This window comes from Microcebus murinus, unplaced genomic scaffold, assembly GCF_040939455.1.
Source record: "Microcebus murinus isolate Inina unplaced genomic scaffold, M.murinus_Inina_mat1.0 scaf014_hap2_Mmur4.0, whole genome shotgun sequence".
NCBI lineage: Eukaryota > Metazoa > Chordata > Mammalia > Primates > Cheirogaleidae > Microcebus > Microcebus murinus.
In genome coordinates this window covers 107,217-124,317 of record NW_027438960.1, presented here as the reverse complement: position 1 = coordinate 124,317, position 17,101 = coordinate 107,217, and the positions used below count along the sequence as shown (strand labels likewise).

The 17,101-nt window shown below is 64.0% G+C and overlaps 4 non-coding genes across 4 annotated transcripts; all 4 read right to left on the bottom strand.

The window, feature by feature from the left end:
- Positions 1 to 3,244: 3,244 nt before the first annotated feature.
- On the bottom strand, positions 3,245 to 3,363 carry LOC142867311 (5S ribosomal RNA). The gene has a single exon (XR_012916943.1). It is a non-coding gene; the product is annotated as a 5S ribosomal RNA (ribosomal RNA).
- A 3,446-nt stretch (positions 3,364 to 6,809) lies between these two features.
- On the bottom strand, positions 6,810 to 6,928 carry LOC142867310 (5S ribosomal RNA). Its single transcript, XR_012916942.1, has one exon. It is a non-coding gene; the product is annotated as a 5S ribosomal RNA (ribosomal RNA).
- Positions 6,929 to 10,369: 3,441 nt separating this feature from the next.
- LOC142867309 (5S ribosomal RNA) lies at positions 10,370 to 10,488 on the bottom strand. Its single transcript, XR_012916941.1, has one exon. It is a non-coding gene; the product is annotated as a 5S ribosomal RNA (ribosomal RNA).
- Positions 10,489 to 13,936: 3,448 nt separating this feature from the next.
- Positions 13,937 to 14,055, bottom strand: LOC142867308 (5S ribosomal RNA). Its single transcript, XR_012916940.1, has one exon. It is a non-coding gene; the product is annotated as a 5S ribosomal RNA (ribosomal RNA).
- Positions 14,056 to 17,101: the final 3,046 nt, after the last annotated feature.

Genomic DNA, 17,101 nt, shown 5'->3' with positions numbered 1-17,101 from the left:
CACACACTCACACTCACTCACACTCACACAAGATGCGCCTCCACGGCTGGACTCGCCAAGGTGGAGCCCTCCCAGCCCCCCTCGTCTCCTCGCCCGGCCTCCTTCACCTACCCGCTGCCCACCCCCAGCGCGTCGCCGCCGCTGACTGCGCACGCGCGCGCGGGTCGCTCGCCCTTTGACCCCAGCCAGGGGCCGCCCTCCCCCACAACCCCTTTCAGCTGCGCCCCCCCCCCCGCCCTGTGGGTGGGCTGCCGCCTATTCCCCCGGGCCAGGGCTGGGGCACAGCCAGTGTATGGGGCGTCTCCCTCTGGGGATGTGTCCCATGGGTGGGGTGGGGTGCCGTGGTTTGTGGGGCGCTGAAGAAATCAGTCCCCTCCATCTCCTTCCTCTGGAAAACGCCCAAGCCCGTGGAGAACTGCGGGCACCGCTTCGTGGGGGCCGGGACCCTCCTCTGTGTCCTCCTGTGGCCCAGTCCAAGGGGCCTGGGCCTGGCCGGGGCTGCATTGGACCCCGACCACCCTGGCGTGTGGACTCGCTAAAAATCGGCCATTAGATATTGGATTCCAGCTTCCTTGAGGTCATTTCACTAATGAGTGCACCGGAAAGAGTTTCCTAATCCATCTGTGAGGGTGGCAACTGAAAGAGAATTTGAAAGCTGACAGAATAGGCGAGGGAAGGCATAGGAGATTTCCACACCCAGCAAGGAAGACTTTCCCGAAATGGAAGAAAGAAAGGAGCAAACAGAGACACCGGTAGCCCGCCCGGAAAAGAGTCTGCCCCTTAGAGAAAGCACCCTGACCAGGTTCACCCGTGGGTGGGTGGCGAGCTAGCGGCATTCAGAAGAGCGAGGCCCGCAGTCTGTGCGGAAGACACCTGCACTCGGGGGTGTGTGGCGGCGCGATTCACAAGCAGCTCCAGATGTTAAGCCAAGGAGAAGCCAGGGAGTTCCCAACGCCCCAGGTGTCCTCAGCCCAGGACTGGGTGCTGTGGGAATGCGAAGCCCGGCTCCTTGTCTCAGAGCGGGGTTCCCAGGAGGATCAGGCTGAAGCTGGGACTTGGCCTCAAAGTGTCCCCTCGCATGGCCACCCCCTTCCCCTTCCTGCTCCTCTACTCCTGGTGCCCCTCCATCCAGGGGCCAGACCTTAAAGAGTCACCGCAAGAGAATCCTGGTCCCAAAGGAGCCTTCTGGGGGACCGGTGCTGAGAGAGGCTGTGGGCATGGCCCGCTGGGGCTCTGCCCGACCCAGGGCTGAGAGGTGCAACCTCCCAGCTCTGGGTCCCTGCAGGAAGTGTTGGCAAGCACGGGGCCAGTCCTCCAAAGGCCCAGGTGCAGGGAGCCCAGGCCAAGCAGCCTGTGGAAGAAGCCACTTGCCGTGCCACCCCGGGAACAGGACTGCAGGCCCCGGCCCTTCCCACCTCCTCCTCCTCCTCCTCCTCCCCCCCGCCCCCCCCCCCCCGCGACATGGCACAGGGCTCAGAGACACCTCAGACTCTTGCTACCCAAAGTGCAAAGGGCATCAGTTGCTCCTCCAACCCCCCCCCGCCCAGCAGACCACATTGTCCAGCCAGCCCCCGGGCCTCCCTGGGGTGCCCAGCACAAAAGTGCAGACACCCACCGGACCCTCAATCTCAGCTTTCGGATGTTTTCGCCACTCTAAGGACCCGCAGGCCAGCTGGGCCTTCGGGCAGGACAGAGAGCCCCGGAATCCGACGTGGAGAGCTGCGTGTACGTCCCCATCAGGAGGCGGTCCCCACCTCCGCGGCTCTCCCCTTGCGGGGAGCGGCAGCCCAGCCGCCCAGCCGGCAGCCGCAGGGCCTCAGGGAAGACACCAGGCTGGGCCCCCGCGGCACAGCGGGGGCACGTCCCCCGCACTCACGCGACTTAGGGACGGCTGCTGGAGACTGCTGCGGCCACCCTGCTGCCGGGTTTCTGGAGGGCTTCCTGGAAGCAGCGTCCACACCAAGCCCTTGGAAGGCCCAGGCGACGGAGGAGCCGGTCAGGCAGGGGCCGAGGACGGTGAGAGGCCGGGCGGGAAGGAGCATGTCAGGCAGGGGCAGAGGACGGTGACAGGCCGGGCGGGGAGGAGCCGGTCAGGCGGGGGCCCAGGACAGTGACGGGCCTGGCCGGGGAGGAGTGCGTCAGGCAGGGGCAGAGGAGACGGGCTGGGTAAGGGTTAGGGTGACAGTTAGGGCACAATTCACAATCGCAAAGACGTGGAAGCGACCCGAGTGCCCATCCATCCAGGAGTGCATCAATAAAATGTGGCGCGTGGACACCACGGAGTGCCATTCGGCTGTGAGGAGCAGCGGTGAGAGGGCACCTCTCGTGTTCTCCTGGCCAGAGCTGGAACCCGTTCCAGTAAGCCAGGTATCCCAAGAACGGACACACGAGCACCACGTGAGCGCGCTCACCAGCAAATTGGTACGAACGGATGGACACCTAAGTGGACGGAGAGGAATCACCTTCATCGGGTGGGTGTCGGGCGGGTGGGGGGAGGGGAGGGGCATACACCTCCATTAGGAATGGGGTGGGTGCGCACCCACTGGGGGATGGGCGCACTTGAAGCTCTGACCCGAGGGGGGAGGCTTGGAGAGGGCAACGCACCCGACCCTAACATTGGTACCCCCACAATACGCTGGAGCAACATGAGAGGTATATGAATAAGAACACAGGGGGGAGGGGGGCACGGGCAACACATGTCACCTGAATACTTGTACTCCCATCATCTGCTTGAAAAGAGAGAGAAAAGAAAATGCAATAATAGAGGTAAGAGACACTTTTTAAAAATCATGAATCCGAAGAGAAAAGTAAAAGGAGGCCTGTGGAGCAGGTCTGGGTGTGACTCCGGATCCCCCAACATCAGGTGCCACCACCAAAGATTCCTGCGTGTAGCCCATAGAACCCCAAAAGCAACGGGACGAGTTCTGGTCACATACTCCCTCAAAATGACATCCTGGCCTTCTTCTGGAACTCCCTCCCCTCTCAGACTCTCAAGGTTTCCTCCAGCGTGTCGGTTCCCACAGAGCAGACCTTTGGTCTGAGACCTGACAGTCCAGATGCCACGCATGCTGCCGCGTGGCGGCGGTGTCGCGGCTTGGGACAAGAGGAGGCCCCACGGTGCGGGCTGGGGCGCCAGGCACCGCTGCGGGCGCTGAGGGTTGGGGTCACCCCCACCCCGGGCCGCCGCCGCGCTCCCAGAAAGGGGACAGAACAAGAGGCAAAAAAAAAATAAATAAAAAGCAGCAGCCTGTGGCACCCGGTATTCCCAGGCGGTCTCCCATCCAAGTACTAACCAGGCCCGACCCTGCTTAGCTTCCGAGACCAGACGAGATCGGGGGCGTTCAGGGTGGTGTGGCCCTAGACGGCGGCGGAGGGCGCCCCTGCCCCGCTCAAGAAGCCGAGCCTCTCTGCGCTTTCCCGCCGCCTCCCGCCCCAGGCCCCGCGCCGGGCCGGGCCGGGCCTGTTGAGTTCGCCGGCCGGGTCCCGCGGGCTCCCAGGGACGGGGGTGATGGGCGGGGCGGGGCGGGGCGGGGCGGGGGGCTGTCTCTCTATACACACACACACACACACTCACACTCACTCACACTCACACAAGATGCGCCTCCACGGCTGGACTCGCCAAGGTGGAGCCCTCCCAGCCCCCCTCGTCTCCTCGCCCGGCCTCCTTCACCTACCCGCTGCCCACCCCCAGCGCGTCGCCGCCGCTGACTGCGCACGCGCGCGCGGGTCGCTCGCCCTTTGACCCCAGCCAGGGGCCGCCCTCCCCCACAACCCCTTTCAGCTGCGCCCCCCCCCCCGCCCTGTGGGTGGGCTGCCGCCTATTCCCCCGGGCCAGGGCTGGGGCACAGCCAGTGTATGGGGCGTCTCCCTCTGGGGATGTGTCCCATGGGTGGGGTGGGGTGCCGTGGTTTGTGGGGCGCTGAAGAAATCAGTCCCCTCCATCTCCTTCCTCTGGAAAACGCCCAAGCCCGTGGAGAACTGCGGGCACCGCTTCGTGGGGGCCGGGACCCTCCTCTGTGTCCTCCTGTGGCCCAGTCCAAGGGGCCTGGGCCTGGCCGGGGCTGCATTGGACCCCGACCACCCTGGCGTGTGGACTCGCTAAAAATCGGCCATTAGATATTGGATTCCAGCTTCCTTGAGGTCATTTCACTAATGAGTGCACCGGAAAGAGTTTCCTAATCCATCTGTGAGGGTGGCAACTGAAAGAGAATTTGAAAGCTGACAGAATAGGCGAGGGAAGGCATAGGAGATTTCCACACCCAGCAAGGAAGACTTTCCCGAAATGGAAGAAAGAAAGGAGCAAACAGAGACACCGGTAGCCCGCCCGGAAAAGAGTCTGCCCCTTAGAGAAAGCACCCTGACCAGGTTCACCCGTGGGTGGGTGGCGAGCTAGCGGCATTCAGAAGAGCGAGGCCCGCAGTCTGTGCGGAAGACACCTGCACTCGGGGGTGTGTGGCGGCGCGATTCACAAGCAGCTCCAGATGTTAAGCCAAGGAGAAGCCAGGGAGTTCCCAACGCCCCAGGTGTCCTCAGCCCAGGACTGGGTGCTGTGGGAATGCGAAGCCCGGCTCCTTGTCTCAGAGCGGGGTTCCCAGGAGGATCAGGCTGAAGCTGGGACTTGGCCTCAAAGTGTCCCCTCGCATGGCCACCCCCTTCCCCTTCCTGCTCCTCTACTCCTGGTGCCCCTCCATCCAGGGGCCAGACCTTAAAGAGTCACCGCAAGAGAATCCTGGTCCCAAAGGAGCCTTCTGGGGGACCGGTGCTGAGAGAGGCTGTGGGCATGGCCCGCTGGGGCTCTGCCCGACCCAGGGCTGAGAGGTGCAACCTCCCAGCTCTGGGTCCCTGCAGGAAGTGTTGGCAAGCACGGGGCCAGTCCTCCAAAGGCCCAGGTGCAGGGAGCCCAGGCCAAGCAGCCTGTGGAAGAAGCCACTTGCCGTGCCACCCCGGGAACAGGACTGCAGGCCCCGGCCCTTCCCACCTCCTCCTCCTCCTCCTCCTCCCCCCCGCCCCCCCCCCCCCCCGCGACATGGCACAGGGCTCAGAGACACCTCAGACTCTTGCTACCCAAAGTGCAAAGGGCATCAGTTGCTCCTCCAACCCCCCCCCGCCCAGCAGACCACATTGTCCAGCCAGCCCCCGGGCCTCCCTGGGGTGCCCAGCACAAAAGTGCAGACACCCACCGGACCCTCAATCTCAGCTTTCGGATGTTTTCGCCACTCTAAGGACCCGCAGGCCAGCTGGGCCTTCGGGCAGGACAGAGAGCCCCGGAATCCGACGTGGAGAGCTGCGTGTACGTCCCCATCAGGAGGCGGTCCCCACCTCCGCGGCTCTCCCCTTGCGGGGAGCGGCAGCCCAGCCGCCCAGCCGGCAGCCGCAGGGCCTCAGGGAAGACACCAGGCTGGGCCCCCGCGGCACAGCGGGGGCACGTCCCCCGCACTCACGCGACTTAGGGACGGCTGCTGGAGACTGCTGCGGCCACCCTGCTGCCGGGTTTCTGGAGGGCTTCCTGGAAGCAGCGTCCACACCAAGCCCTTGGAAGGCCCAGGCGACGGAGGAGCCGGTCAGGCAGGGGCCGAGGACGGTGAGAGGCCGGGCGGGAAGGAGCATGTCAGGCAGGGGCAGAGGACGGTGACAGGCCGGGCGGGGAGGAGCCGGTCAGGCGGGGGCCCAGGACAGTGACGGGCCTGGCCGGGGAGGAGTGCGTCAGGCAGGGGCAGAGGAGACGGGCTGGGTAAGGGTTAGGGTGACAGTTAGGGCACAATTCACAATCGCAAAGACGTGGAAGCGACCCGAGTGCCCATCCATCCAGGAGTGCATCAATAAAATGTGGCGCGTGGACACCACGGAGTGCCATTCGGCTGTGAGGAGCAGCGGTGAGAGGGCACCTCTCGTGTTCTCCTGGCCAGAGCTGGAACCCGTTCCAGTAAGCCAGGTATCCCAAGAACGGACACACGAGCACCACGTGAGCGCGCTCACCAGCAAATTGGTACGAACGGATGGACACCTAAGTGGACGGAGAGGAATCACCTTCATCGGGTGGGTGTCGGGCGGGTGGGGGGAGGGGAGGGGCATACACCTCCATTAGGAATGGGGTGGGTGCGCACCCACTGGGGGATGGGCGCACTTGAAGCTCTGACCCGAGGGGGGAGGCTTGGAGAGGGCAACGCACCCGACCCTAACATTGGTACCCCCACAATACGCTGGAGCAACATGAGAGGTATATGAATAAGAACACAGGGGGGAGGGGGGCACGGGCAACACATGTCACCTGAATACTTGTACTCCCATCATCTGCTTGAAAAGAGAGAGAAAAGAAAATGCAATAATAGAGGTAAGAGACACTTTTTAAAAATCATGAATCCGAAGAGAAAAGTAAAAGGAGGCCTGTGGAGCAGGTCTGGGTGTGACTCCGGATCCCCCAACATCAGGTGCCACCACCAAAGATTCCTGCGTGTAGCCCATAGAACCCCAAAAGCAACGGGACGAGTTCTGGTCACATACTCCCTCAAAATGACATCCTGGCCTTCTTCTGGAACTCCCTCCCCTCTCAGACTCTCAAGGTTTCCTCCAGCGTGTCGGTTCCCACAGAGCAGACCTTTGGTCTGAGACCTGACAGTCCAGATGCCACGCATGCTGCCGCGTGGCGGCGGTGTCGCGGCTTGGGACAAGAGGAGGCCCCACGGTGCGGGCTGGGGCGCCAGGCACCGCTGCGGGCGCTGAGGGTTGGGGTCACCCCCACCCCGGGCCGCCGCCGCGCTCCCAGAAAGGGGACAGAACAAGAGGCAAAAAAAAAATAAATAAAAAGCAGCAGCCTGTGGCACCCGGTATTCCCAGGCGGTCTCCCATCCAAGTACTAACCAGGCCCGACCCTGCTTAGCTTCCGAGACCAGACGAGATCGGGGGCGTTCAGGGTGGTGTGGCCCTAGACGGCGGCGGAGGGCGCCCCTGCCCCGCTCAAGAAGCCGAGCCTCTCTGCGCTTTCCCGCCGCCTCCCGCCCCAGGCCCCGCGCCGGGCCGGGCCGGGCCTGTTGAGTTCGCCGGCCGGGTCCCGCGGGCTCCCAGGGACGGGGGTGATGGGCGGGGCGGGGCGGGGCGGGGCGGGGGGCTGTCTCTCTATACACACACACACACACTCACACTCACTCACACTCACACAAGATGCGCCTCCACGGCTGGACTCGCCAAGGTGGAGCCCTCCCAGCCCCCCTCGTCTCCTCGCCCGGCCTCCTTCACCTACCCGCTGCCCACCCCCAGCGCGTCGCCGCCGCTGACTGCGCACGCGCGCGCGGGTCGCTCGCCCTTTGACCCCAGCCAGGGGCCGCCCTCCCCCACAACCCCTTTCAGCTGCGCCCCCCCCCCCGCCCTGTGGGTGGGCTGCCGCCTATTCCCCCGGGCCAGGGCTGGGGCACAGCCAGTGTATGGGGCGTCTCCCTCTGGGGATGTGTCCCATGGGTGGGGTGGGGTGCCGTGGTTTGTGGGGCGCTGAAGAAATCAGTCCCCTCCATCTCCTTCCTCTGGAAAACGCCCAAGCCCGTGGAGAACTGCGGGCACCGCTTCGTGGGGGCCGGGACCCTCCTCTGTGTCCTCCTGTGGCCCAGTCCAAGGGGCCTGGGCCTGGCCGGGGCTGCATTGGACCCCGACCACCCTGGCGTGTGGACTCGCTAAAAATCGGCCATTAGATATTGGATTCCAGCTTCCTTGAGGTCATTTCACTAATGAGTGCACCGGAAAGAGTTTCCTAATCCATCTGTGAGGGTGGCAACTGAAAGAGAATTTGAAAGCTGACAGAATAGGCGAGGGAAGGCATAGGAGATTTCCACACCCAGCAAGGAAGACTTTCCCGAAATGGAAGAAAGAAAGGAGCAAACAGAGACACCGGTAGCCCGCCCGGAAAAGAGTCTGCCCCTTAGAGAAAGCACCCTGACCAGGTTCACCCGTGGGTGGGTGGCGAGCTAGCGGCATTCAGAAGAGCGAGGCCCGCAGTCTGTGCGGAAGACACCTGCACTCGGGGGTGTGTGGCGGCGCGATTCACAAGCAGCTCCAGATGTTAAGCCAAGGAGAAGCCAGGGAGTTCCCAACGCCCCAGGTGTCCTCAGCCCAGGACTGGGTGCTGTGGGAATGCGAAGCCCGGCTCCTTGTCTCAGAGCGGGGTTCCCAGGAGGATCAGGCTGAAGCTGGGACTTGGCCTCAAAGTGTCCCCTCGCATGGCCACCCCCTTCCCCTTCCTGCTCCTCTACTCCTGGTGCCCCTCCATCCAGGGGCCAGACCTTAAAGAGTCACCGCAAGAGAATCCTGGTCCCAAAGGAGCCTTCTGGGGGACCGGTGCTGAGAGAGGCTGTGGGCATGGCCCGCTGGGGCTCTGCCCGACCCAGGGCTGAGAGGTGCAACCTCCCAGCTCTGGGTCCCTGCAGGAAGTGTTGGCAAGCACGGGGCCAGTCCTCCAAAGGCCCAGGTGCAGGGAGCCCAGGCCAAGCAGCCTGTGGAAGAAGCCACTTGCCGTGCCACCCCGGGAACAGGACTGCAGGCCCCGGCCCTTCCCACCTCCTCCTCCTCCTCCTCCTCGCCCCCGGCCCCCCCCCCCCCCCCCCGCGACATGGCACAGGGCTCAGAGACACCTCAGACTCTTGCTACCCAAAGTGCAAAGGGCATCAGTTGCTCCTCCAACCCCCCCCCCGCCCAGCAGACCACATTGTCCAGCCAGCCCCCGGGCCTCCCTGGGGTGCCCAGCACAAAAGTGCAGACACCCACCGGACCCTCAATCTCAGCTTTCGGATGTTTTCGCCACTCTAAGGACCCGCAGGCCAGCTGGGCCTTCGGGCAGGACAGAGAGCCCCGGAATCCGACGTGGAGAGCTGCGTGTACGTCCCCATCAGGAGGCGGTCCCCACCTCCGCGGCTCTCCCCTTGCGGGGAGCGGCAGCCCAGCCGGCAGCCGCAGGGCCTCAGGGAAGACACCAGGCTGGGCCCCCGCGGCACAGCGGGGGCACGTCCCCCGCACTCACGCGACTTAGGGACGGCTGCTGGAGACTGCTGCGGCCACCCTGCTGCCGGGTTTCTGGAGGGCTTCCTGGAAGCAGCGTCCACACCAAGCCCTTGGAAGGCCCAGGTGACGGAGGAGCCGGTCAGGCAGGGGCCGAGGACGGTGAGAGGCCGGGCGGGAAGGAGCATGTCAGGCAGGGGCAGAGGACGGTGACAGGCCGGGCGGGGAGGAGCCGGTCAGGCGGGGGCCCAGGACAGTGACGGGCCTGGCCGGGGAGGAGTGCGTCAGGCAGGGGCAGAGGAGACGGGCTGGGTAAGGGTTAGGGTGACAGTTAGGGCACAATTCACAATCGCAAAGACGTGGAAGCGACCCGAGTGCCCATCCATCCAGGAGTGCATCAATAAAATGTGGCGCGTGGACACCACGGAGTGCCATTCGGCTGTGAGGAGCAGCGGTGAGAGGGCACCTCTCGTGTTCTCCTGGCCAGAGCTGGAACCCGTTCCAGTAAGCCAGGTATCCCAAGAACGGACACACGAGCACCACGTGAGCGCGCTCACCAGCAAATTGGTACGAACGGATGGACACCTAAGTGGACGGAGAGGAATCACCTTCATCGGGTGGGTGTCGGGCGGGTGGGGGGAGGGGAGGGGCATACACCTCCATTAGGAATGGGGTGGGTGCGCACCCACTGGGGGATGGGCGCACTTGAAGCTCTGACCCGAGGGGGGAGGCTTGGAGAGGGCAACGCACCCGACCCCAACATTGGTACCCCCACAATACGCTGGAGCAACATGAGAGGTATATGAATAAGAACACAGGGGGGAGGGGGGCACGGGCAACACATGTCACCTGAATACTTGTACTCCCATCATCTGCTTGAAAAGAGAGAGAAAAGAAAATGCAATAATAGAGGTAAGAGACACTTTTTAAAAATCATGAATCCGAAGAGAAAAGTAAAAGGAGGCCTGTGGAGCAGGTCTGGGTGTGACTCCGGATCCCCCAACATCAGGTGCCACCACCAAAGATTCCTGCGTGTAGCCCATAGAACCCCAAAAGCAACGGGACGAGTTCTGGTCACATACTCCCTCAAAATGACATCCTGGCCTTCTTCTGGAACTCCCTCCCCTCTCAGACTCTCAAGGTTTCCTCCAGCGTGTCGGTTCCCACAGAGCAGACCTTTGGTCTGAGACCTGACAGTCCAGATGCCACGCATGCTGCCGCGTGGCGGCGGTGTCGCGGCTTGGGACAAGAGGAGGCCCCACGGTGCGGGCTGGGGCGCCAGGCACCGCTGCGGGCGCTGAGGGTTGGGGTCACCCCCACCCCGGGCCGCCGCCGCGCTCCCAGAAAGGGGACAGAACAAGAGGCAAAAAAAAAATAAATAAAAAGCAGCAGCCTGTGGCACCCGGTATTCCCAGGCGGTCTCCCATCCAAGTACTAACCAGGCCCGACCCTGCTTAGCTTCCGAGACCAGACGAGATCGGGGGCGTTCAGGGTGGTGTGGCCCTAGACGGCGGCGGAGGGCGCCCCTGCCCCGCTCAAGAAGCCGAGCCTCTCTGCGCTTTCCCGCCGCCTCCCGCCCCAGGCCCCGCGCCGGGCCGGGCCGGGCCTGTTGAGTTCGCCGGCCGGGTCCCGCGGGCTCCCAGGGACGGGGGTGATGGGCGGGGCGGGGCGGGGCGGGGCGGGGGGCTGTCTCTCTATACACACACACACACACACTCACACTCACTCACACTCACACAAGATGCGCCTCCACGGCTGGACTCGCCAAGGTGGAGCCCTCCCAGCCCCCCTCGTCTCCTCGCCCGGCCTCCTTCACCTACCCGCTGCCCACCCCCAGCGCGTCGCCGCCGCTGACTGCGCACGCGCGCGCGGGTCGCTCGCCCTTTGACCCCAGCCAGGGGCCGCCCTCCCCCACAACCCCTTTCAGCTGCGCCCCCCCCCCCGCCCTGTGGGTGGGCTGCCGCCTATTCCCCCGGGCCAGGGCTGGGGCACAGCCAGTGTATGGGGCGTCTCCCTCTGGGGATGTGTCCCATGGGTGGGGTGGGGTGCCGTGGTTTGTGGGGCGCTGAAGAAATCAGTCCCCTCCATCTCCTTCCTCTGGAAAACGCCCAAGCCCGTGGAGAACTGCGGGCACCGCTTCGTGGGGGCCGGGACCCTCCTCTGTGTCCTCCTGTGGCCCAGTCCAAGGGGCCTGGGCCTGGCCGGGGCTGCATTGGACCCCGACCACCCTGGCGTGTGGACTCGCTAAAAATCGGCCATTAGATATTGGATTCCAGCTTCCTTGAGGTCATTTCACTAATGAGTGCACCGGAAAGAGTTTCCTAATCCATCTGTGAGGGTGGCAACTGAAAGAGAATTTGAAAGCTGACAGAATAGGCGAGGGAAGGCATAGGAGATTTCCACACCCAGCAAGGAAGACTTTCCCGAAATGGAAGAAAGAAAGGAGCAAACAGAGACACCGGTAGCCCGCCCGGAAAAGAGTCTGCCCCTTAGAGAAAGCACCCTGACCAGGTTCACCCGTGGGTGGGTGGCGAGCTAGCGGCATTCAGAAGAGCGAGGCCCGCAGTCTGTGCGGAAGACACCTGCACTCGGGGGTGTGTGGCGGCGCGATTCACAAGCAGCTCCAGATGTTAAGCCAAGGAGAAGCCAGGGAGTTCCCAACGCCCCAGGTGTCCTCAGCCCAGGACTGGGTGCTGTGGGAATGCGAAGCCCGGCTCCTTGTCTCAGAGCGGGGTTCCCAGGAGGATCAGGCTGAAGCTGGGACTTGGCCTCAAAGTGTCCCCTCGCATGGCCACCCCCTTCCCCTTCCTGCTCCTCTACTCCTGGTGCCCCTCCATCCAGGGGCCAGACCTTAAAGAGTCACCGCAAGAGAATCCTGGTCCCAAAGGAGCCTTCTGGGGGACCGGTGCTGAGAGAGGCTGTGGGCATGGCCCGCTGGGGCTCTGCCCGACCCAGGGCTGAGAGGTGCAACCTCCCAGCTCTGGGTCCCTGCAGGAAGTGTTGGCAAGCACGGGGCCAGTCCTCCAAAGGCCCAGGTGCAGGGAGCCCAGGCCAAGCAGCCTGTGGAAGAAGCCACTTGCCGTGCCACCCCGGGAACAGGACTGCAGGCCCCGGCCCTTCCCACCTCCTCCTCCTCCTCCTCCTCCCCCCCGCCCCCCCCCCCCCCCCGCGACATGGCACAGGGCTCAGAGACACCTCAGACTCTTGCTACCCAAAGTGCAAAGGGCATCAGTTGCTCCTCCAACCCCCCCCCCGCCCAGCAGACCACATTGTCCAGCCAGCCCCCGGGCCTCCCTGGGGTGCCCAGCACAAAAGTGCAGACACCCACCGGACCCTCAATCTCAGCTTTCGGATGTTTTCGCCACTCTAAGGACCCGCAGGCCAGCTGGGCCTTCGGGCAGGACAGAGAGCCCCGGAATCCGACGTGGAGAGCTGCGTGTACGTCCCCATCAGGAGGCGGTCCCCACCTCCGCGGCTCTCCCCTTGCGGGGAGCGGCAGCCCAGCCGCCCAGCCGGCAGCCGCAGGGCCTCAGGGAAGACACCAGGCTGGGCCCCCGCGGCACAGCGGGGGCACGTCCCCCGCACTCACGCGACTTAGGGACGGCTGCTGGAGACTGCTGCGGCCACCCTGCTGCCGGGTTTCTGGAGGGCTTCCTGGAAGCAGCGTCCACACCAAGCCCTTGGAAGGCCCAGGCGACGGAGGAGCCGGTCAGGCAGGGGCCGAGGACGGTGAGAGGCCGGGCGGGAAGGAGCATGTCAGGCAGGGGCAGAGGACGGTGACAGGCCGGGCGGGGAGGAGCCGGTCAGGCGGGGGCCCAGGACAGTGACGGGCCTGGCCGGGGAGGAGTGCGTCAGGCAGGGGCAGAGGAGACGGGCTGGGTAAGGGTTAGGGTGACAGTTAGGGCACAATTCACAATCGCAAAGACGTGGAAGCGACCCGAGTGCCCATCCATCCAGGAGTGCATCAATAAAATGTGGCGCGTGGACACCACGGAGTGCCATTCGGCTGTGAGGAGCAGCGGTGAGAGGGCACCTCTCGTGTTCTCCTGGCCAGAGCTGGAACCCGTTCCAGTAAGCCAGGTATCCCAAGAACGGACACACGAGCACCACGTGAGCGCGCTCACCAGCAAATTGGTACGAACGGATGGACACCTAAGTGGACGGAGAGGAATCACCTTCATCGGGTGGGTGTCGGGCGGGTGGGGGGAGGGGAGGGGCATACACCTCCATTAGGAATGGGGTGGGTGCGCACCCACTGGGGGATGGGCGCACTTGAAGCTCTGACCCGAGGGGGGAGGCTTGGAGAGGGCAACGCACCCGACCCTAACATTGGTACCCCCACAATACGCTGGAGCAACATGAGAGGTATATGAATAAGAACACAGGGGGGAGGGGGGCACGGGCAACACATGTCACCTGAATACTTGTACTCCCATCATCTGCTTGAAAAGAGAGAGAAAAGAAAATGCAATAATAGAGGTAAGAGACACTTTTTAAAAATCATGAATCCGAAGAGAAAAGTAAAAGGAGGCCTGTGGAGCAGGTCTGGGTGTGACTCCGGATCCCCCAACATCAGGTGCCACCACCAAAGATTCCTGCGTGTAGCCCATAGAACCCCAAAAGCAACGGGACGAGTTCTGGTCACATACTCCCTCAAAATGACATCCTGGCCTTCTTCTGGAACTCCCTCCCCTCTCAGACTCTCAAGGTTTCCTCCAGCGTGTCGGTTCCCACAGAGCAGACCTTTGGTCTGAGACCTGACAGTCCAGATGCCACGCATGCTGCCGCGTGGCGGCGGTGTCGCGGCTTGGGACAAGAGGAGGCCCCACGGTGCGGGCTGGGGCGCCAGGCACCGCTGCGGGCGCTGAGGGTTGGGGTCACCCCCACCCCGGGCCGCCGCCGCGCTCCCAGAAAGGGGACAGAACAAGAGGCAAAAAAAAAATAAATAAAAAGCAGCAGCCTGTGGCACCCGGTATTCCCAGGCGGTCTCCCATCCAAGTACTAACCAGGCCCGACCCTGCTTAGCTTCCGAGACCAGACGAGATCGGGGGCGTTCAGGGTGGTGTGGCCCTAGACGGCGGCGGAGGGCGCCCCTGCCCCGCTCAAGAAGCCGAGCCTCTCTGCGCTTTCCCGCCGCCTCCCGCCCCAGGCCCCGCGCCGGGCCGGGCCGGGCCTGTTGAGTTCGCCGGCCGGGTCCCGCGGGCTCCCAGGGACGGGGGTGATGGGCGGGGCGGGGCGGGGCGGGGCGGGGGGCTGTCTCTCTATACACACACACACACACTCACACTCACTCACACTCACACAAGATGCGCCTCCACGGCTGGACTCGCCAAGGTGGAGCCCTCCCAGCCCCCCTCGTCTCCTCGCCCGGCCTCCTTCACCTACCCGCTGCCCACCCCCAGCGCGTCGCCGCCGCTGACTGCGCACGCGCGCGCGGGTCGCTCGCCCTTTGACCCCAGCCAGGGGCCGCCCTCCCCCACAACCCCTTTCAGCTGCGCCCCCCCCCCCGCCCTGTGGGTGGGCTGCCGCCTATTCCCCCGGGCCAGGGCTGGGGCACAGCCAGTGTATGGGGCGTCTCCCTCTGGGGATGTGTCCCATGGGTGGGGTGGGGTGCCGTGGTTTGTGGGGCGCTGAAGAAATCAGTCCCCTCCATCTCCTTCCTCTGGAAAACGCCCAAGCCCGTGGAGAACTGCGGGCACCGCTTCGTGGGGGCCGGGACCCTCCTCTGTGTCCTCCTGTGGCCCAGTCCAAGGGGCCTGGGCCTGGCCGGGGCTGCATTGGACCCCGACCACCCTGGCGTGTGGACTCGCTAAAAATCGGCCATTAGATATTGGATTCCAGCTTCCTTGAGGTCATTTCACTAATGAGTGCACCGGAAAGAGTTTCCTAATCCATCTGTGAGGGTGGCAACTGAAAGAGAATTTGAAAGCTGACAGAATAGGCGAGGGAAGGCATAGGAGATTTCCACACCCAGCAAGGAAGACTTTCCCGAAATGGAAGAAAGAAAGGAGCAAACAGAGACACCGGTAGCCCGCCCGGAAAAGAGTCTGCCCCTTAGAGAAAGCACCCTGACCAGGTTCACCCGTGGGTGGGTGGCGAGCTAGCGGCATTCAGAAGAGCGAGGCCCGCAGTCTGTGCGGAAGACACCTGCACTCGGGGGTGTGTGGCGGCGCGATTCACAAGCAGCTCCAGATGTTAAGCCAAGGAGAAGCCAGGGAGTTCCCAACGCCCCAGGTGTCCTCAGCCCAGGACTGGGTGCTGTGGGAATGCGAAGCCCGGCTCCTTGTCTCAGAGCGGGGTTCCCAGGAGGATCAGGCTGAAGCTGGGACTTGGCCTCAAAGTGTCCCCTCGCATGGCCACCCCCTTCCCCTTCCTGCTCCTCTACTCCTGGTGCCCCTCCATCCAGGGGCCAGACCTTAAAGAGTCACCGCAAGAGAATCCTGGTCCCAAAGGAGCCTTCTGGGGGACCGGTGCTGAGAGAGGCTGTGGGCATGGCCCGCTGGGGCTCTGCCCGACCCAGGGCTGAGAGGTGCAACCTCCCAGCTCTGGGTCCCTGCAGGAAGTGTTGGCAAGCACGGGGCCAGTCCTCCAAAGGCCCAGGTGCAGGGAGCCCAGGCCAAGCAGCCTGTGGAAGAAGCCACTTGCCGTGCCACCCCGGGAACAGGACTGCAGGCCCCGGCCCTTCCCACCTCCTCCTCCTCCTCCTCCTCCCCCCCGCCCCCCCCCCCCCCCCGCGACATGGCACAGGGCTCAGAGACACCTCAGACTCTTGCTACCCAAAGTGCAAAGGGCATCAGTTGCTCCTCCAACCCCCCCCCCGCCCAGCAGACCACATTGTCCAGCCAGCCCCCGGGCCTCCCTGGGGTGCCCAGCACAAAAGTGCAGACACCCACCGGACCCTCAATCTCAGCTTTCGGATGTTTTCGCCACTCTAAGGACCCGCAGGCCAGCTGGGCCTTCGGGCAGGACAGAGAGCCCCGGAATCCGACGTGGAGAGCTGCGTGTACGTCCCCATCAGGAGGCGGTCCCCACCTCCGCGGCTCTCCCCTTGCGGGGAGCGGCAGCCCAGCCGCCCAGCCGGCAGCCGCAGGGCCTCAGGGAAGACACCAGGCTGGGCCCCCGCGGCACAGCGGGGGCACGTCCCCCGCACTCACGCGACTTAGGGACGGCTGCTGGAGACTGCTGCGGCCACCCTGCTGCCGGGTTTCTGGAGGGCTTCCTGGAAGCAGCGTCCACACCAAGCCCTTGGAAGGCCCAGGCGACGGAGGAGCCGGTCAGGCAGGGGCCGAGGACGGTGAGAGGCCGGGCGGGAAGGAGCATGTCAGGCAGGGGCAGAGGACGGTGACAGGCCGGGCGGGGAGGAGCCGGTCAGGCGGGGGCCCAGGACAGTGACGGGCCTGGCCGGGGAGGAGTGCGTCAGGCAGGGGCAGAGGAGACGGGCTGGGTAAGGGTTAGGGTGACAGTTAGGGCACAATTCACAATCGCAAAGACGTGGAAGCGACCCGAGTGCCCATCCATCCAGGAGTGCATCAATAAAATGTGGCGCGTGGACACCACGGAGTGCCATTCGGCTGTGAGGAGCAGCGGTGAGAGGGCACCTCTCGTGTTCTCCTGGCCAGAGCTGGAACCCGTTCCAGTAAGCCAGGTATCCCAAGAACGGACACACGAGCACCACGTGAGCGCGCTCACCAGCAAATTGGTACGAACGGATGGACACCTAAGTGGACGGAGAGGAATCACCTTCATCGGGTGGGTGTCGGGCGGGTGGGGGGAGGGGAGGGGCATACACCTCCATTAGGAATGGGGTGGGTGCGCACCCACTGGGGGATGGGCGCACTTGAAGCTCTGACCCGAGGGGGGAGGCTTGGAGAGGGCAACGCACCCGACCCTAACATTGGTACCCCCACAATACGCTGGAGCAACATGAGAGGTATATGAATAAGAACACAGGGGGGAGGGGGGCACGGGCAACACATGTCACCTGAATACTTGTACTCCCATCATCTGCTTGAAAAGAGAGAGAAAAGAAAATGCAATAATAGAGGTAAGAGACACTTTTTAAAAATCATGAATCCGAAGAGAAAAGTAAAAGGAGGCCTGTGGAGCAGGTCTGGGTGTGACT